The sequence below is a fragment of the Balaenoptera ricei genome, chromosome 12 (genome assembly GCF_028023285.1).
Source record: "Balaenoptera ricei isolate mBalRic1 chromosome 12, mBalRic1.hap2, whole genome shotgun sequence".
NCBI classification, from domain to species: Eukaryota; Metazoa; Chordata; class Mammalia; order Artiodactyla; family Balaenopteridae; genus Balaenoptera; species Balaenoptera ricei.
Window position 1 is genome coordinate 30,339,892 of NC_082650.1, and position 20,708 is coordinate 30,360,599.

Here is a 20,708-nt window from a genome sequence, read left to right on the forward strand (position 1 = left end):
GGCTAGAATTGCCCACAAGGCTGTATAGTCATTGAAAGGTTGACTGATTTATCTATTAAGAAAATTAACTTTCTTCCAAGATGTCTCACCCACAGCTCTGTAGAGGATTTCCAACATTCCACCATTAAGAAATAATTCTTTTGAGTTAAACCAAGATTGCCTGTTCCCATGGACATTTCTTTGGCTAGGTGGTCCCATAATGTTTTTAAACTACCTTAGTGAGACTTTTCTTTTTCCCATGCCATAGCAAACTGGGTCACACTTTAAGAATGTATCACATAATGAAGATGTTTTGATATGGGCTAGGGAGATACGATGTTTGAGTGGCCTGGGAAGCATAGGTCTGGGAGAAGTGTTACAGTGGAGATAAATGGGAACCAGAAGGTTTCAGGAGGGGACCTCTTACCCTAGGAAAAGAAAGTGAACAAAAAGGGAATATAGGAAAATAATAAAAGATATACTTAGTCAACTTCCTCCTCTATGAGAGCCTGTTGCTTGCTTATGTTTACATTTTGGGTATTTTTTTAATTGAAGTATAGTTGACTTACAATATTATATTAGTTTCAGGTGTACAATAGAGTGATTTGATACTTTTATAGATTACACACCATACAAAGTGATTATAAAATACTAACTATAATCCTTGAGCTGTACCTTACATTCCTGTGACTTACTTATTTTATAACTGGTAGTGGGTATTTTTGATAAAATGTTGCTTCTGATTCTTTTGTCTGAGTACTTAAAGCATTTTATTTATATTCATACCACTTGGGAACTTGTGTAAGGCAAAGTTTTCTTGTTAATTCTGTTCACTTACCAATTAGGATAACCATGGGCAACTTGATTGATTTCTCTAAATCTAACATAGCAATAAAAAGTGACTTTTCCTAATTTCAGATTTTAGAAAGCTCATTGGGTAAAGGGCAGGTAGGTAAAGAAGAATCACTACCAAAATAGTAGCAAAGTTAAAAATCCTAGATGATTGTCATGTTAAAGATGTATGTAGTATTCTTTATGTAGTAAGGTATGTAGTAACATTAGCCAACTTTACTGTGTACTTACCCAATGCATTATGCAGATAATCTCCTTTAATCCTGACAACTCTAAAAGGTAGGTAACATTTTTAGCCCATTTTACAGATAAGAAAACGAAGACTTAGGTCAAGTCACTTAGTCAAGCTCACTTTGCTAAGCAGGAAGGACAGCAGAGATTCAAATCCAGGTTAATGAGATTCTGGAAATGAATTGTCCAACAATTCTGGGAGCTAGCTCACTATGGTCGTCGGGTATTGGTTGGTTCATAGGGAACATTAGGGAAAGGAAAACAAACAGACAAAAACCAAAACAAAAGATAATTATTTGCTGCGGCATTTATGGGATAATGCAAAAATACATAGGTTTATGGACGCAGAGTCTGAGATTAGATAAAGTCAGGCTGAGCTGAAATTGTCACTAACCAGCATTCCTGCAGCACCCTTGCAAGCAGACTGGTGAGCTCTCCCTCATACAAATTGAATTAGAGGTAATTGCCAAACCTAGGAACTTATAGTAGACCTGTGACTAAGTAAGAACTTTCGGTAAAAAAATGGAAAAGCATAGCGGACAGAATTAGTAATTTGGCGTTATTGTTATTCTCTGCATTGCTGCTTGAATTCTTTTACAAGGAGCACTGATGGGAACATTCCTCAAGCTGGTTCAAATGCTGTGGGCTAATTAATTCCGGGTGCCTTTCAGTGAAGCTGTGCTTTATGGCTATGGTGACCACACATGTAGGATCACATTACCTTAGTGGCATCACGTCTGAGAGACACAACAGCTAAGGCTAGAATGTTTATTCCATCCCACTCCAACTTGTTCTAGTTTTCTGCATTTTTTTTCCCCATCGGGGTTTTGATATTTGATATCAACTCAGCAGAATCTTGAGCTCAAACTGGATTTTTCCCAGCCCCAATTTAAGATGAAAAAATAACATGAATATGTAACTTGGATGGTAAATGTCATCCATTTTCTAAGGTAGGCTATTAGTTCAAATAGCCTATATGACTAAAGACAGGAGCTGTGTTCCTATGTTACCTAGAAGAACACTCAAGGGCCAAGACAAATGGAAATGATGCTGTGTCTAGACATCTTTCCCAGGCCTTCTATACCTTGCTTACCTCCACGTTCCCGTGATTAGAGTACAAATAGCATAACTTAAGTAAAGTACAAAATGGACAGAAGTTATGCCTTTGGAAGTTAGAATAGAGCAGACTCTTGGGGATGTAACACTTGGTAAAGGGTTTCTGGGCTGTTGGTAATGTTCTATCTCTTGATCTGGGTGCTCATTACATGTGTGATCACCTTCATGAGTTATACACTTATGACTAATGCATTTTATCTGAATTTACGTTACTCTTTCACTAAAATCATTTTTAAAAAGGAGTGAGAGAAGAATTCTTTCATAATACATTAATCTGAGTATCACGTGAGGTTGTGTTTATTAGATCACTCAGCAATCTTTTTGAAAAGCAGGCAGTAGAGTCTTGACAGGAAGGCACTCAGGTCAAGAAAGTTTTGATTTGGATGAGAAGAAGAAGAACATCTGAAAGAGTTCTGAGCACAGGGCAGCTCACATTAGGCCCAGATGGAGGGCTATTGTGGGTACTGTTGGATCTAAGAGGCAGTTTGTGGATACCTTAAAGGATCTGGATCAGGACAAGTACAAGTGTGCAATGGAAGAGAGAAAAAGATGCTGGGATAGAACATGGAAAGCTGAAGGGTAGGACCTAAAACAAACTTCTCTTACTTCATAATTTGCCCAGGGCCAGACCTACTTGAAAATAATATTGATATTATTCCAAGTGACATAGAGTTTAATTAACTTTCCCTAATAATTAGAACAATATACCTTTTTCCTTGCAAGCCTTGGTGGTGTTATACAGCATTTTTTTCTTAGTTCTTCGTTAGCAATTCACTAGGAGAGGGGCTGAAAATGGGGGAAAGAAGCTGGATTAAGTCCATACAGAATAGTCATTCTGCAGAAATTCCAGGTTTACCAACAAGACTATGTGACTTCATACAATGTGATTTTATACATGATTTTGCAACTCAAGGTAATTCCAATACTAAATACAAGGGCTTCAATTAATAATGTTATTCAGAAGATAATTTTATTTAAGGAAAATAATTTTCTACATGTATTCATTCACTTATTTCATAAATACTTGATGAATTACTGTCATCTGCTACTATTCAGTATTTCCTTTTAAACCTATAAGAATATGAACTATAGAAACAGTTCTCTATAGAACTATAGAGATGTCTATAGAACTATAGAAATGTCTCAAAGAATTTGAAATTATGACTAAAATACAAATTATACATTTTTGAATAAAAGAGATGGCATGCACCCAAATTAGAATTTTCTTTAGAAATCCTTCTGATGAGTTAAAAAATATGGCAGAGACTTGAGGAATAAATAAAATAGTATAAAATATCCTGCACTTTAAATTCTATATGTTTCTAATACCAGTTAAAAATGTTTACTTTTCCCTGTATGTTTAACAGTATTACCATGTGAGTGTTGCGCTCTTGAAATGTTTATTTTTATCTATGTGTTTGAAGGGGCACTCTTTCTATAGAGAGAAGCTGCAGTAGAGTAGTCACTTATTTTCACTCATTTTTCTGCGACCTGTTACTCTCTTGGGTTGCAACAAAAACCACAGTCTCCATAGCAGTTTTCAATCCAGTGGATTCCTTTCTTTCTTTCAATCAAGGATAGCAAAGATGGTCTCAAACCAAGATCTGCAGAGTCGAGTTAAAGAGATTTTCAACTTCTTTCCTCTCTGATTGACCAATTCCTCTTAGCACTGATGACTTTGCTTTTCTCTTTCAACAAAAAGGCAGCTTAATCTCCATAGGGTTTCAGTTCTATGATTCCTTTCTCCTTCCTACAGCCAACTTCCCCCTTTTTTAAAAGAAGATACCTGGCTCCTCATAGTTTGAAATAGAAACTTATATTCTGAAATCAATAGGCTGTTTTGAACTTGGGAAGTAATCAATTGAAATTCGTTTGAGAATTTCATATTTCTTGGGAAAGTGTTGGCCCACCTTTCCTAGGGCAGCTTGGCCCTGAGTCCTAGAACATTCGTCTGGGACTCCCTCTCCGCATAGGAAACACTATAGGTGTCTGCAATTGCAATTAACAGAGCCCTGGGACAGAATTCTAAATGAGATATAAAATTATGCTTTGAAAGTTGTGTGGTTTTTTTTGGTTCTGTTTTTCATTGGCCATCAAGTCATTTTCCTTTTGAGCTTGTCATAATCCTCCTCCTCAGGTAAACCTCATCTTCTCCATCACAAATCACAGAAGGCTTACAGATAATGAAAAATTTCAGTGTTAACTGAATACTGTAATTCTCTCTAATGACACCTTGTGTGATATGTCACACGAATACTATGGGGGAATAATGCTGTTTAAATCTAGACTCATAAAGAATACTTAATTTCATTCATGTCTATAGCCAGTGGTTTGAGAATTTACTTAATCTTCATGTTTTCTTTATTAATAAAATTAAAATAATTCTTCATTATGTCATTTGGGCAGTGTTTTACATTTTTAGAGTAATATTATAAAAATTATTGAATATTAACATTTTCCATGAATTTTCTGTTTTCCTGATATTTAATAAAGACAAAGTTGTGTTTTCTTAAAAAAAGAAAATTACAGCGTTGTTAAGGACCTTAAAATTCTCCTAATTTACAGATGGAGAAAACATATTTTGAGGAAATCTGCCACTTTCCAGTCACCAGGAACTCAGATACCTAATAATCATTATTTCCCCAAAGGAGTTATTCTTCACATCTTCTAGAATGAGGGACAATTCAAGACTTCTAAAATGGAACAGATTGAGCACAGGAACTATAAGCATGCCAAAGTTTAGACTGGATCAAAGTTATAATAAATTACAACTTCGTATTATTAAAGAACAAAATGAAAACCAAGAAATATATTAAAGACTGTACTTACAAATTCAAATACAATAGAATGCAACAAAGTAATTGATCATTCAAGAAATATTTTTAATAACCCAGGCTCTGAATTCAGTCTACCAGGGAAAAAAATCTGAGCCTCATGGGGAGAACTGTTAATATCCCTAAAGCCTCAGTTATCTCATCTGAAAAATGGGGTCAGGATAGTACCTACCTCATGAATTAAATAAAATAATGGAAATTTTCTTTTGTTTTTTTTTTTTTTTGGTCTCACTGTGTGGCTTGTGAGATCTTAGTTCCCTGACCAAGAATTGAACCTGAGCCGACAATGGCATTGAAAGCTCCAAGTCCTAACAACTGGACCCCCAAGGAATTCCAAATAATGGGAATTAACAAGTTAATGTCTGTAAATTATTTAGCACAGTGTTTGGAACACAGTTGACACTCAGTAAATTTTAGCTATTTTTATATTATCATTATTACCATTTTACATAGAGGATTCTTGCTATTCACAGTAGTAATGTTCCAAAATCTCCCTTCAAAAACTAGATTAGCAAATATTGAATCATTGTCCCCAGAAGAAATTTAGCGTTAGGCTCTTGAAAGCATCTAGTCACAATATTTTCATCTAGTGAACAATACATAACCTTGTTTTATGTGTGTTTCTGTTTAAAGATGCTTTACTAATATACACTGTTGATTCATTAACATTGAACTTGGCCAACAGCACTATATCTCATGCCTAAATAAAGCTTATCTATCATACATATCTTCTCCATAAAGCACATCACAGCCTTCTTGCACATAGGAATATTAGACATTACTTGAAGGCCATTCTAAATAGCAAAGTCACCAAGAAAAAACAAAAAAATGTGAAAAATGTCACATAAAAAGGACAAGCCCTGTGAGGTTTTACAAATAAAACCTACAAGTTGGTTTTAGGGTTACAAATAAATGTTAGCCAGTAGGTGAACATGCAAATAAAGAATCTGCAAATCAGAAGGATCAACTGTATTGAGATTTTGAAAAACTAAAATCAGTTGAGTTTGCCTACATAAGAGTGTTCAAGAGAGAAACAGCAGGAAAAGAAGCTGGAGGTTTACACTCATGCTAGGAAAGGTAGGATCTGGTAAGCCCTGTTAAGAAGTTAGTCCTTTTTCTGATAATAATGAGGCACCATCACCACCGAGTTTTAAATGGAAGACTGTCATATTTAGATTAGTGTTTTATAAAGACCACTGTCACCTCGAATAGAAGTGACTCTTAAAACAGCACCTTGTACACTGTGTATGCTCAATGTTTACTGAATAAATTCTGTATTTACTGAATGATTGAGCACAGTGTAGAGATTAGTTTTGTTGGGGCCGGAGACAGGGCTGGAGGAAGGGAGACTTTAAGATGTTACTGCTATTCAATGTTGTACTGGACGTTCTTGCCAGGGCAATTAGGCAAGAAATGAAATAAAATCTGCAAACAATAAATGCTGGAGAGGGTGTGGAGAAAAGGAAACCCTCTTGCACTGTTGGTGGGAATGTAAATTGATACAGCCACTATGGAGAACAGTATGGAGTTTCCTTAAAAAACTAAAAATAGAACTACCATATGACCCAGAAATCCCACTACTGGGCATATACCCTGAGACAACATAATTCAAAAAGAGTCATGTACTACAATGTTCATTGCAGCTCTATTTACAATAGCCAGGACATGGAAGCAACCCAAGTGTCCATCGACAGATGAATGGATAAAGAAGATGTGGCACATATATACAATGGAATATTACTCAGCCATAAAAAGAAATGAAATTGAGTTATTTGTAGTGAGGTGGATGGACCTAGAGTCTGTCATACAGAGTGAAGTAAGTCAGAAAGAGAAAAACAAATACTGTATGCTAACACATATATGCGGAATTAAAAAAAAAAAAAAGGTTCTGAAGAACCTAGGGGCAGGACAGGAATAAAGACGCAGACGTAGAGAATGGACTTGAGGACACGGGGAGGGGGAAGGGTAAGCTGGGATGAAGTGAGAGAGTGGCATGGACATGTGTACACTGCTAAATGTAAAATAGATAGCTAGTGGGAAGCAGCCGCATAGCACAGGGAGATCAGCTCAGTCTTGTGTGACCACCTAGAGGGGTGGGGTAGGGAGGGTGAGAGGGAGCCGCAAGAGGGAGGAGATATGGGGATATATGCATATGTATAGCTGATTCACTTTGTTATAAAGCAGAAACTAACACACCATTGTAAAGCAATTATACTCCAATAAAGATATTTAAAAAAGAAAAAAACAGGCATTTAGATTGGAAAAGAGGAAGTAAAACCTCTCTATTTGAAGATGACATGATCTTACATATAGAAATTCCTAAAGAGTCTACTAAAAATGATTAGAACCAATAATCAATTTCAGCAAGGTTTCAGGATACAAGATCAATACATAAAATCCAATTATAGTTCTACACTGTAGGAATGAGCAAATCAAAAATGAAATTAAGAAAATAATTCTATTTACAATAGAATAAAATACATAAGTATAAATTTAACAAAAAAACACAAAACTTCTAACTCTGAGAACTAGAAAATATTGTGGAAAGTAATTAAAGAAATAAATGGAAAGACATCCACATTCATAGATTAAAAGGTTTAATAGTGTTAAGATTACAATAGTCCCCAAATTGGTCTACAGATTCAATATAATCCCTATGAAAATTACAGCTGTTTTTGTTTTTGTTGCAGTTCTGCAGACACTGACAAGCTGACGCTAAAATTTATATGTGAGGCAACTGACCCAAAACAGCCAAAACAATCTTAAAACAGAACAAAGCTGGAAGACTCACACTTCCTGGTCTGAAAACTTACTATGATGCTACAGTAATTGTGACAGGGTGGCATTAGCATAAATATAGATATTAAGACTAATAAAATAGAATTGAGAGTCCAGAAGTAGACCCTTTATATGATAAGTTGGTTTTCAATCAACCTAAATTTTCAATTTAGGTTGATTTTCAATTTCAAAAAGGGAAGAATAGTCTTTTCAACAAGTGGAGCTGTGATAACTAGAAACCTCATACAAAAGAATGAAGTTGTACCCCTAACTCACAACATATACAAAAATTAACTGAAAATTGATGAAAGGTCCAAATGTAAGAGCTAAAACTATAAAACTCTTAGAAGAAAACAAAGGTACAAATCTCTGTGAACACGAAATTGTCAGTTGTTTCTTACATATGATACCGAAACCCCAAGCAACAGTAGTAGGACAACAAAAGGTAAATTGGAAATCATCAAAATTAAAAACTTTTGAGCTTCAGAAGACACCATCAAGAAAGTGAAAAAACTACACACAGAATGAGAGAAAATTTGCAAATCATATATCTAATAAGGGACTTGTATCGAGAACATGTAAATACAACTCAGTAATTTTTTAAAAAGCCAATTAAAAATAGACAAAGAATATGAATAGACTGTTATCCAAAGAAGATACACAAATAGCCAATAAGCACAGGAGAAGATACTCAACATCATTAGCCATCAGAAAAATGCAAATCAAAGCCACAGTGAGATACCACTTCACACCTACTAGGATGGCTGTAATCAAAAAGGCAGAAAATTACAAGCATTGGCCAGGAGGTGGAGAAATTGGAACCCTTACACTGTGGTGGGCATGGAAAATGGTGTAGCTTCATTGGAAAACAACCTGATAGTTTCTCAAAAAGTTAAACATAACATTACTATTTGACCAAGCAATGCAACTCCTAGATTGATACCCAAGAGAAATGAAAACATGTGTCTACACAAAACTTTTACATGAATGTTGATAGCAGCGTTATTCACAATAGTAAAAAAGTGGAAACATCCCAAATGACCATCACCTGATGAATAGATAAATAATGTGATATATCCACACAATGGAATACTAGCAATATAAGGTAATGAAGTATCCATAAATGCTACGACACAGATTAACCTTGACAACATTACACTAAAGAGAAGCAGCCAGTCACAAGAACGGCATATTGTATTGTTCCATTTATATGAAATGTCTTGAATAGAGAAATCTGTAGAGACAAAAAAGTATTATATTATTGGTTTCCAGGGGCTAAGGGGACAAAATGATGGGCAGTGACTGCTAACGTATATGGGGTTTCTTTTTTTGGTTCTGAAAAATGCTTTAGAATTAAATAGTGGTAATGGTTGCATAACTTTATGAATATACTAAAAACTACTGAATTGTACAGTTTAAAAGAATGGATTTTATGACATGTGACATATCTAAAAAAACTTTTTAAAAGAATTCTGTAAGATTTCTTATTCTGATCACAATACAGTAATTGCTAAGAGAATTATTTTCCCACTGTTAATCACTATAAACATGGATAAAATTTGTGATAGAGACTTCTGAAGCATTGGGCAACAGGTGGTAAAGAACTGTCATTTTTGAGCGAATGGAAAAGTATGAGATGAGATTCATCTCTTCTCGAGCATATGAAGATGGAGCTGTAATGGAACATAGTAACTTTGTGTAGCAGAGGAGGCAGTTATCTGACTTCTGAGGTGTAGAAGGAGGTGAAATTTGAGAGGCAGGTTCCCAATACTGAGGGAGCTACTCAGATGGGTGGGGATAAGTGTGCATGGGGCTTCTATTGCTTCCTTGGCCATGGTTTGGACTCTGCATGCAGAGGGTAAGACTTCATGAGGACCAACAGAGAAGAGCTCCTATGAGGCAGAGCAGTGAAGAAGGTTTCAGAGTTTGCTTTGTGTTAGGAGGGTGGAAAGGAGGGAGGACGAGAAGGAGGAAAAATGAGATGAAGAACAGAAGACACAGTTTGGATATATTGCATAGCAACAATGACCATAACCATGGCAAGCTTTAATTTTTCAAGTGATCAAACAAAACCAAAAATGTGATGTATTAAATAATCATTAATGATCATTGACAATGTCAATCCATAAAAAATTAAGAAAAATCAAAATGGAGGCTGTTAAATACCTACTAAGTTCCATATACAAAAGACTCATTAATTGTGAAGAGCATCACTATAGAATGAGACTAATGAGAAAGGTAAAGTTTAAGCATTTGGTGGAATTTATTTAGTTTCACTGCTTCTTTTTTTTATCTCTCTTTTTTTTTAACATCTTTATTGGAGTATAATTGCTTTACAATGGTATGTTAGTTCCTGCTGTATAACAAAGTGAATCAGCTATATGTATACATATAGCCCCATATCTCCTCCCTCTTGAATCTCCCTCCCACCTTCCCTATCCCACCCCTCTAGGTGGTCACAAAACTTGGAGCTGATCTCCCTGTGTGATGCAGCTGCTTCCCACTAGCTATCTATTTTACATTTGGTAGTTTATATATGTCAATGCTACTCTCTCACTTCATCCCAGCTTACCCTTCCCCCTCCCTTCACTGCTTCTTTTTTTGTGGGGTGATGTGTTGAGAGAGGAAGAGTTATAGGGAGTTACAGGGAGAAGGAAGAGGAATTCTAAGATAATTTATACCCAATAAATTATTCTTTAGAACAGAATTCTTCCAGAAATATGTTTTCCAACAAGATCAATTTCATTAGTCCATTCATGTAGATGGAATCCTTGGTTTAGAGTCAAACTAGGGTAAGTTATACTAAAAGCACTACTCAATTTTAAAATAGGGGATTTATGTCCATGAAGGTGTGAATCACTCTTTTCCAGTTAATATCTCATGCTCCTGCCCTTTCTATTTGAGTAAAGAATACATCTGTCAATTGCGAACATTTAGTCACCTATTGGCTGAACAAAAAAGCCAATTGAAAATGAGCTTAGGAAAAACATGAGCCTGGTCTTATCACATTAACAAGTGATTTAAAAAATTGTTTTAACCTTGTAGTACGCGGTTAGTCATCGCCATGTGCACGACTAACTCAAACTAGATACTTGTTCTTTTGCCAAATAATGTCACTTTAAATGTGTGCAAATATCAATATCACAGTGAAATTTAGGACCTAAGTTCTGACAAGGTGTGACCACATGCATGGTAATGAAATTTCATCTGTTCCCTTAAAATTTCTCCTCTAAAGATGCTTTATTTTAGGAGAAATGGAACCCATTTAAGTTTAAAATATCCATTCAAGACAGCTATGAAAAAATAAACTCTACCCAAAAAAATCCTAGCTCTAAGTATATATGGATTTGTTATTCACCGTAATTTCACTGGCAATGTTTTCTAAGGGACTAAAATTTTTAATGCATTATGTATGAGAAAGCAAAGTTTCGCTGTGTTGTATATTAAGTTAAACCCTTTAAAATAAATACTAGACAGTGAAATTCATCACAGTATGCCTCCATTTAACATTTTCCTGCAGCTAGCGTTCATTTTTTAAAGAGCTGGCTAAGGACCCAAAGAGGATCATGTAACACTGAAAAAACCCCAGATCCCTGGAAAACATTATAGAGACATTCCAGTGTACTTAATTTTAAAAAATTATATTTGTCAAATTGTTAGCCATCTATTAGACTGTGCGCTCTGTGAATATACCACCATTTTAAAGTGTTGATAATACATCTTATTGGCCTTCCCACTAGTCAAGAGTTCCCAGTAAAATATTTTCCTACCACATAAGCCACTAGTCATCAACCATGTCAAACAACATTTTCAATTTGGATAATGAAATTCTAAGTTGACTGTACTCAATAAATAACCAAAAGATATATAATATTTTAGGTATATTTAAATCAAGCTATATAACATACAAGAATTTAAGGCAAAACATTTATATTGATTTCACATATGTAAATCTAGTACCTACTATGTTTTACAAACATATACTTTTTAACCCAGCCTTATCCAGAATGCATTTTAATTGCACTCATGTATTTAAAGACTAGGAATAGAAATCAGCCTTAAAATTATCAAATAAATTAACTTACGCTCTGTTCTCTTTGATAGATAAAGTATACATAATATAAAATTTACCATTTTAAGTGTATACAGTTCAGTGACATTAAGTACATTTACACTATTGTGCAACCATCACCACCGTCCATCTCCAAAACCATTTTTATCTTCCTAAACTGAAACTCTGGACCCATTAAAAAATGACTGCTCATTACCCACTCCTGCCGGTACCAGAAAGTACATTCTACTTTCTGTCTCAATAAATTTGCCTAATCTAGATACCTCATATAAGTGGAATCACACAAAATTTGTCCTTCTGTAGCTGGTTTATTTCACTGAGCATGATATCTTCAGGGTTCATCCATGTTGTAGCTTGTGTCAGAATTTTCTTCCTTTTTAAGGAGGAATAATGTCCCATTGTATGCAAATACACATTTGATTATTCATTTATCCATCAATGGACACTTGAGTTGCCTCTACCTTTTGGCTATTGTAAATAATGCTGCTATGAACATGGATGTGCAAAGATCTATTAAAGCTCCTGCTTTCAATTCTTTTGGATATATACTTGCAACTGAAATTTCTGGGTTCTTTACAATATATTTTTAATAAGTTCTCAAATCTACCCATGGGCTTATTTCATATTTTAAAGATGGGTGTTGCTGTTTTGAGAGATGCAGTATCACCATATCCTCCCCCTAGAGTCTTCAGGGTCAACACATTTCCTTTCCATGTCTCCTTGCCCTGGAAGAGTTGATAAGATTTCTTACAAAACAATGAAAAGAAATTTCTTAAGATAGTTGACTATTCTTGACCTATTTATAAATTCTGAACATTCATTTTGCTTAAGGAGACTTAAGTTTTAGTTTTTGAAGAATTAAAGCTGGAAGAAATTTGAAAAAATTCCAAAACGTGTTCACTGCCAGCTTTGGTGTAGAGCCTCATCCTGATTCAGTGGAACTCTCTTCTACTGCAGATCTCCGAAGACAAAATTTTAAAGCCTTCCTCATCAGTCTCTTCTGTTCAAGTTGCTCTCAAGAGTAGATTCTACATACCTAAATGGCATCTAACTTTGCTGTCACCCTTCCTACTCTGCTCCTTCCCCAGCCCCTTTATTCACTGTTTTCCATCCTGAACTCCACATCCCTCCCAAAATACACACACTGATACTTGGAAATTTGGCATCATGTTGTCTCTTGTTGGAAGTCCTTCCTGAGCTGCCAGGATAATTACAATTTCTTTCTCTGAAAAATTAAGGGAAATATTTCCTTCTTCCATTGGTTCATTATGAGAACTCGATATAAAAACATATGCTTATGCACCATTGAGGCACATGGTAAGTTCTCTATAAATACTGGTTGTTGTTACCAATAAAAACAAACTAATAGGGGATGAAAAACAGTTGTTTTAAATCTTTATATTAAAGTTTTCTACATGTAAAATAAATTATTATTTTACCATTTAGGCAAACCTTATTTTCATTCTCTTTTCTAATAAATTTACTTTCTTACTTTTTACTCATCCTAAGCTCTCTTCCTTAAATCTTCACAGAATTATCCTCATCTACTTCAGCTGTACAGCCCTAGGGTCAGATATGATTTCCAAGTCTGAAAATGAAAAATGTCAAATATAATTAATTGGAGATGGGAAAGGAGAGATGTTAATTTATATTAATTAACTCTTTTCCATTTTTATGGTGCTTGTTGTCTGGTAACCTGGTGATATTGTCCTTCTTAGCCTTTTTTGAGGGTCACAGACCCCCCTGCAAATATGACGAAAAGTTTGGGTTGTCTCTCGCCTCCCAAGAAACGCACACTCACAATTTTACATTAAAATTTGGGAGATGTATGGATTCCCTTGAATGTTCCAGGAGAGTCCATAGATCCCAGATTAACACGGAGTATTGTGTAATACGAACACAGTAAATCTCGGATTGTTCTATTTTCCTCTGAAATACACTTCAGGTTTTGGCCCCAATATTTTATCCCATTCTACTACTTCCTGTATTCACTTCCTTACTGTTTTCCAATGGTTAGACCAAGGCTGATTTAACCAAATGCTCTAGACACTGCAGAGAAACGGAGGGAACAGGTAGGGGATTATATGCCTGTGTATAGGACACGTCATTATCTCTCTTTCCTCACACTTGTACAACCAGCGTTGGGAAACTCCTCGTTAGGCACAAAGATAGTACATTAAAAAAATGTTAAATTCCTTAGTGTATCTGAAAATTCTAAAACATAGGAAAATTAAAGTTTCCGAATTCACATAAGAACTTAGAAAATTAACTTCAATCCCGTTTCCTTCTCAAAAAAAGTTTAAACTGCAGAAAACTTTGAGCTAACCATTTGTGAGGTATTAAAATATATAGATTGGGTAACAATCTAATTAAGGTAGGCTAAATTTGATTTATCCAAGGACTTTTACACCAGTGAATGAGAAACCTTTCTAGTCTGTATTATTCATATATATATATGTATATATATATATGTTTATAGGTAATCTGCTTCATTTGAAATAAAAAACTAATATCATTGAGAAGAGAGGAAACATACAAGATACTTCCCCCACAAGATGAACAAGGCAATTTAATTCAGAATCAAATACATTGGTTACAAAAAAGCCCTAACAATTTCATCCTAAGGTGCTTTAATTTTAACCATGTTCTATATTAATTGCAACTTTACCTTTGATTTTATCGTAATTGAACTTATATCATTACGTTTGATTGGCTGTGCCTTATTCTCCGATACTCAGGAAGTCCTCAATGAAGTGCTTGCAAGTGGTCAAGCATCCTTATTTTTCTACTTGTGTAGATTCAGTAGTTGCAAGTCTGCTGTGCTGTGTATCAGCAGCATCCAGTCAGATGCACCAATACCCCTGAGTAATAGACATTTAGAGTTGTTGGGGACTCAAGGTATCACTGAGTAGGATCTTGACAATAAGAATGAGAATGTAAGGAGATTGCTTCCAGTCGAGTTGCAGAATAACTGATGAACAGAGGGGAAAAAAGAAAGAGAGTAATTGAACTGCAAATGGTGAGAGATCATCTAATTTCACCTGCTTATTCTATAAATGAAAACATGAAGTAACTGATTACTCTTAGATTAGGACTGGGGACATGGTTTACAGGGAAAATTAGTCATTTGAGACTCAAGAAACCTGAATGCCAGACTTAATGCCATTAATATTGGGCAAGATAGTTTTTCTGTGTCTCAGTTGCCACAAATGTTAAATGAGAGGATTGGGTTAGAATTCCATGATGCTAATCTTTAATGAGGCTGTTTTAATTCCCAGGCTAATACTATTTTTTCTGAACATTGAATTCTAAATATGAGCATAGTAAATGGTGGTCTTTACCATCAGGTTAACCTCAGGAAGTCCTGGTTACAGTAATAATTATAATTATTACTCAATTCATGTTAACTATCATGGGACAGATAATGTGATGTGTCCTATAAAATATATTAGATAAGTTATACTTTTTAAAGTTATTAAGCAAATTCAATTTTTTCATTTTTAACAATAGACACAATTATTTATTTTTAGAAATATATTAAGTACTTACTGAGTATCACCCACATTTCCTGGTCATGAAGTACAGCAGTAAACAATACAAAAGAGGACCCTCTCCTCAAGGATAGACAATTGAGAATGTTTAAATAAAAAAATGAAGATAATCTCAGAGTGTGATAATTTCTTTTAAAGAAATAAAACGGTGATTTTTATAGAGAATATTGGGTGATGTTACTGTGGGTTGCAAAGATGTTGCTGTAGATTGGACGGTCGCTTACAAAAGGGAGAAACCTGGTCTAAAGCATGCATCATGAGAACAAATCAGTTTGCTGAGAGGCACAGAGATAGGAAGATGCAAAAGTCATACAGAAGGAATGAGCTTGCCCTTCAAGCAACAGAAAGAAGGTCAGTGTGTCTAGATATGGGACAGGCAAGGGCCAGCTTGGAGAACAAGTTAAGAGTTTCCACTGAAATATTATACATCTATAACAAGTAAGAGCTTTTAAACATTGATATAAATGTATTCAAGGGGAATTTTTGCTTAAAATCCAAACTGACTCTAGATACTTCTGTTTTCTACAGGGTGTGAGTGTGGGGTGAGTGGCATGCACTTGTGTTGTGAGTGTGTGTGTGTGTGTGTGTGTGTGTGTGTGTTGGGGGCATGAATATTTCTTAAGGGTGGAGTAAAACTTTTCTGTACTCCTCACTTCCCCTTGTAGAGATTGGTGAAGGATAGAGAAAGGGTAATACCTAGAGTAGATGTTTAGAAGAAGACATAGTGAGTCTTTACATGTGTCCTGGAAACTCAGAGCTGAGTTGGAGGTTGGTTAGAGAGAAGAGGAATTATCCTACAAAGGAGAAGAGGGTGTTCAGTCCATGTGATATATGATTTGGGTCAACATACTTTTAAGTAGAGAAATCACCAATATGAAAAATTGTGTGTGTTAACTGCCTTAGTCTCGCCAAGCTTTCAGTAAAGTCAGCTACACTGAAAGATAACTTTTTGTGAGCAGACTTGCATTTTTTTTTTTGAAGGAATGAAGGAAAAGGGCTGAGTTCCATGTTTGAATTGATGCAGAGCAGAAAGGATGGAACTGATATGGAGTGAGACTCAGAATCCTGTGAAATCTGGAACTTGAGGCCAGAAAAGACCATGAAAATATATGTCCCCCAGGAATGCACAGAAATCTTAGCAAGACAACAGGGGTGGGCTGGAGCTGGCATGTAAGTTATAATTACTTATTTGTGCATTCATTTTCAGTATCACATCACTGTGAGAAAAAAATAATTGGAGGAGGGAGAGAGAGAGACTGACTTCTTTCTTAGAAACTATAAGCATTCACGATGCCAAAACATCCAATTAGTGAGGAAAAAAAAGTCAAGTTAGTGTTTAATATGAAGAAGTCAAAATAGTTGGCTGATTGGATAAGCTTTTCACTTTCCAATCCCTTGCTATGGCATAACATAGACACAGTTCAAAAATAAACATTTAAGAGTAGAACTACATTTACTTTATTACAAATTCTGAGAAATGCATAAGCATGTTCTTAGTTTTATCAGCAAGAATCCATGTGAATGACTTGTCCCATTTGCTCTGGGATTCTGGAGTTTTAAGTGGGCCAAAGTTTTGAAGTGTTGAAAGATATTATAAAGGACTTACAAGTATTCAGCTGGTCAGACTGCTCAATTAGCTGAACATTTATAAACCTCAAAATTTTGACAGAGCATGATTCATGTAGGAATGACCCTTAGACAACAGAAGGCTTTATTGTAGGTAAGCTTGAGAGAAAGCATGCAAGGCAATGTGATTTGAAGGAAATACAAATGGAACGTAGATAGAAAGTAAAATTGAATTTAGAAGCATGGACTGCACTCTTAAAAAAGGAAATTGTTGAAAAATTTAGCTGATATATTTTTAATAATAGGATGTTTTAAAAACATGTTTACTTAAGAATATTCAAGACATTCATTTATGGGACATACCATAAAAAATACAACATAACTAATATCTAGTTAAAATCTAGGCAACCCACACTAACTCATATTACAAATCTAAATTAAGTATTTGTAAAACAAAGTAACAGGGTTGGGGGAGTAAGAAGTAAAATGTCAGCTAAAAATCCTAAATCCATAGCATTTTAGCTTCTCTTTTTTTCCATATAACCTATGGGCTGCTTATATTATGAAGAGTATTTTGAAGAAGTATTAATTCAAAGGTACAACTTAGAATATTTTTACCACTAAAATATATCAAATTTTAATTAAGAGGGTTTTATTAGCTTTCTAAAGGAGAAACAAAAGATGATGCCTTCATCTAAATAAAAATATTACTTTCGAGTGTGTGCAGTTTTTTTTAACACTTGAAGTTAATACTACAGAGAAATTCACTTTGGAGAAAGAAACATCAGATTCTAAAGTATGCTTAATACAAGTCCATAGAACTAATGCAAAATTTTCTTCTCATTTAGAGCCTATGATGTACATATTATACTGGTGCAACTCTTTTTTTTTTCTTTTCTTTCCTTTCCTTTTCTATCTTTCCTTTTCTTCCTTTCTTCCTTCCTTCCTCTCTTCCTCCCCCTCCCTTCCTTTCTCTCTCTTTCTCTCCCTCTCTCTTTCTTCCTAGAAGCACAAATCTGCTCATATTACCAGGAAAAAAAAAAATTCATGGAGCAAGAGGCAAGTAAACAATTTCTCCCAGAGGAAGAAGAAAGCAACAATAACAATTAAAAAAAAAAAAAAAAAAGCTTATATTATAACTACTTCTCTCCAAGGAGGAGCAGCACATGCACACACACGATACCAAGGACCATGTCAGCCTCACGACATCCTGCGCCGTGTAAAGAACAGGTACTGGTACCCTTACGCCTTGAAATGTTTCTAGGAGAGAGGCTATCCCATGCCTGAGAGGAGGGCTGCCAGGGAGTAGCTCTCCTCTTCTCCCAATCCCGCAGCCCTGAGAAAGTGAACCTGAACCACCGGGCGCGCGGGGGTCAGCTCTCAGCGTGTCCAGCGCCCAGCGTGAGACGTGGCACTTGACCCGCCACTGGGGCCCGCAGCTCCTTTGGGACTCTGATCGGGGAGGTGAGCGGGGCGTTCCCCGGCACACCTGCATCCTCCTGGCCGCTTAGATGAGCTGCCCATCTGTGGTTCAGGAGCGCCAGGAGCAGTATAGGTGGGTGATTAGATTTTCCACACTCACTGCTCCCATTTTACAGATGGACCACCAGAATGAGGAGGCAGCACAAGGACCTCTGACTGTACCAAGGTAGCAACAGGTGGAAACAGGACACAGTCCTTTAAATTCAGAACTCATTACTTCCTCACAACCGCTGCTTACTTGTGAAAGGCATAGTAAAGTAGTATTCCTGCTTATCAACTTTTCTAAAATAAATATGAAAAAAATAGCAATGAAAAACCAGTAAGGATACAAAAAGGAAGTAGTTTAGACTTTTTCCCCTCTTTACTTATTTAGTCATTTCCCCCTAAACACTATTAAGCAAGAAGCAATTTTTTATAGACTAGAATACTAATTATTGACAAATTGTTTATACAAACTATGAATGTACACTTTAGTATTCTTGTGCTTATTTGGTCCTCATTACAACTCTGTAGAGTAGATTATTATTATTAATTATCCTCATTTTATAGATAACATGAAGTTCAAAGAAAATAATTGATCAAAAATCAAACTGCTGAACAGACTACAGTTAATATTTAAATACAGAACTTCTGGCTCTAAATTACATTGCATTTCCTTTAATCATGCACCTATAACTCTAAGAAGCTACCTAAGTGTTTTCCTAAAACATAATTTATTGTAAAACCTGTTATTGACTAAATAGGGACGCATACTAAAAATACAACTCTTGAGTAATTTTCAGATACCTTATAAAAATGTATCAGTGCACTGAAGATCATTGTTTACACATATAAAATACTACTTTTCAATGTTCGTAATTTGAGTGACCCAATAAATCAGAAAAAGATCACACTTCAACATCTTAGACATTCACTATTAATTTCTTAACCCTTTTCTTTATACATTTTTTTTCTTTTTATGGTTTGAAGAATGAGAACACCTGTCAAGAAATTTAGCTGTTACAAGAAAAACTGAATTAAAAGAAGAAAAGAAATCAGGAGCAAAAGAGAAAGAGAAATATAACAATAGTACTAGGTTGTTTTGTTTTTTTAAATCATGTTGATTTAGTAGAGGAAAATAATGAAATACTGTGCTCTATGGGTGCAAATATCATTCGAATGATATATGCCATTTATAAATATTATTTGTACAAGAATGAGCTAAAATTGTCATTGGCTAAAAATGTTTAGGATTAAAAACAAAAACAAACGCAACATACATTATTACTGATCGAAGATATAATTAAGGTGCAGAACACAGTTAATTAGCAAGCACGTAATATTTCACAAATTACTTACAAGGACAAGTTAAGCCCTGTGGAGGCTTCTGCTGTCTGCTTCTCTGTGAGATATTCGTTGGCACTGTATAAATATTTTTGCCCTTCTGCTAAATGCTCCATGACTTTCTTAGTAAGACTGAATGTAAGTTATTCTTATCAAATATCAGAACTGTCATAATTATCATTTTTAGGATCATTCAAATTAATTACAACTTCAAGCAGTGACACAGACTAAAATAGCAAGAGCTGCTGGTGATCTAAAACTACTCACAGTGTGTCCCAGCCAGTACTTGGCCAGGAGCACATGTCACTTAAAAAAAGCACATAACCCTTTAGACCCAACAGTCAATTAAGGCCTTGGTAGAAATGTCAACCATAAGAATGAAAAGGCCTTTCAATTATTTACATACAATTTTCCTCTAATTAGTGGGACTTGATTTTAATTTTTTCCCCTTCTTTCCTCAAACAGGACCATATGGGATCAAGTTTAGAGGGCATCTGCTTTGTTAAAGAAACAGAGAAAATGAGAAAATCAGAGCAAGTGAGAAAGAGAAAGAGAGACACAGACAGGTAGTTTTTCTTGTCAGTCATACCCTAGCATTCTTACAGAGATGGGGTGAGTAAATGCCTGTCAGCTTAGCAGTCTTTAAAAGTTTGTAAAGAACTTTGCTAGGGGCTGTGCTGATGGTGTAAAACAATAAGACACTTTCACGAGGGTCTGGCAAACTAAGTATAAGGATAATCAGAGTCTGGTGTTGCAAGCTACTGTTGCCTGGGTGGAATAAGAAGTGAGGTCCTCTATCTACCTTTATTTGATTGTTGTGTTGCTTGCCAACTAACTATAATAGGACTTTTAAAAATGTTGATTTAAGTATACCATAGTCAAAAGAATATCTTTAACTTACATTGTAAAGCAATTTCGAAAGGA

General features: G+C 35.3%; 1 protein-coding gene across 1 annotated transcript in view; it reads right to left on the reverse strand.

The window, feature by feature from the left end:
• Nucleotides 1-20,004, reverse strand: part of EYA4 (EYA transcriptional coactivator and phosphatase 4) — a 293,920-nt gene extending 273,916 nt beyond the window's left edge. The window contains exon 1 of the mRNA XM_059941173.1: nt 19,800-20,004. The gene's annotated coding sequence lies outside the window, so the exon portion shown is untranslated. The remainder of the gene's footprint in view (nt 1-19,799) is intronic.
• Nucleotides 20,005-20,708: the final 704 nt, after the last annotated feature.